The following is a 1,477-nucleotide window of genomic DNA, read 5'->3' on the forward strand; positions in this document are numbered from 1 at the left end:
GGCATGGAGCCTCCGCGGGAAATACGCTGTGATGTGGCAGGAACAAGCGGGAGCTGTGAAAGAGAGATGTGGGGCATTGCCGAGACTCAAAGAGGGACCGATGGCAGTAGACAGAAGGGATCTATGGATGAAGGGAACTCTGGGAGGGGCTTTTATGAATGGAGGATATTTTATGGATATTCTTTAACGGGGAAGAATGAAGGCATTGAAGCAGGGGCAGCTTGGGGGAAGGAGGGCGCAGATCAGGGGGACTCCTCCTTATACCCTCATAGCACTGCTCGTTTCTGCACTTCTCACACCCCTGTCTTCCTGTCGCTTATTTGTCAGACCTCCTCACAATGCTGTGAATTTCTCATCCCCACGTCCAACATAAAACAGCCTGTGGCAACCGTACATGAGATATTCACCAACATTTGCTCAACCAAAGGGTGAAGAAACAAAACTCCAAGAGATAAAGTGACTCTCCAGGGTCACGCACACTCACAAGGTGGTGGACCTGGGAGTGAAGCACAAGTTCTACTAACCCCAAATCCTGAGACTTAAAACACGGTGACATGCTGGCCTCTGACGTTCACAGCAGGTGCTAAGGGAGAGAAGGTCCAAAGGGTTGCCTCTTCCCATCAGGTGAAGTAGAAATCATAGGTTTGCAGATAGGAGCTGTCACAACTGAGGGTAGTCGGGGGGGTGGGGTGGGGAGGACTCCTGAGACAGCCAAGCATTTGTGTCCATCAGTGTCTGTGCTGTACATTTCAAATGAATCAGTATCCTGGATGAAGCCGGATGACACCCGGTGATGAGCGTGAAGTCAAGGCCAGATTTGAAGTCCATGGACACAGGTTCGAGTTCCAGCGAGGCCACCTGCTACTCATGTGCCTGGGGACACATGCACCAACCGCTCAGTCTCGGTTCCCTCAGGAAGTAGCGACACCCTCGGCTGAGGTGTGCATTGTGAAGACGACGCCTGTGCCCTACTTAGCCAGTCGACGTCGGCGTCACCATCAGACAAGTGCGCAAGCCCCTCCTCAATTGCAACTCAGAAAGAACTGGAAGGGAGCGCCCCAGGCAGGACCCGCAGGGGAGAGCACCTCTCACCAAGAGGACGGCCTTTCGTAAGACTTGCCATGGAGAGAAAGGGATTACATATCGATTCCATCAGACGTTGACGTGTGCCACGAAACCGCCACTGGGAATGTGAGGATGGGATCAGAGGACTGCATTTTGCATGTTAACGTTGGAGGTGGGGACGGTGCAGGCTTCTCGGCAGCACAGGTTGTTTTGGGCAGGGCTGCCATCCGGCTGCTGCGAGCCCGTCCGGCCAGACCCGGAATTGCAGCCAGAGTAGTTCTGACTGGTCATGGCCTGTGCCATCCCAGGAGTCCAGAATTTTACAGTTGCCCTAGCTACCAAGACTTGCACCTGTGCTCTGACAGGCAAGGGACCTACAGAACCACCAAGCAGGCACTGAGTGTCCCAAAGC

This window comes from Pteropus vampyrus, unplaced genomic scaffold, assembly GCF_000151845.1.
Source record: "Pteropus vampyrus isolate Shadow unplaced genomic scaffold, Pvam_2.0 Scaffold656, whole genome shotgun sequence".
NCBI lineage: Eukaryota > Metazoa > Chordata > Mammalia > Chiroptera > Pteropodidae > Pteropus > Pteropus vampyrus.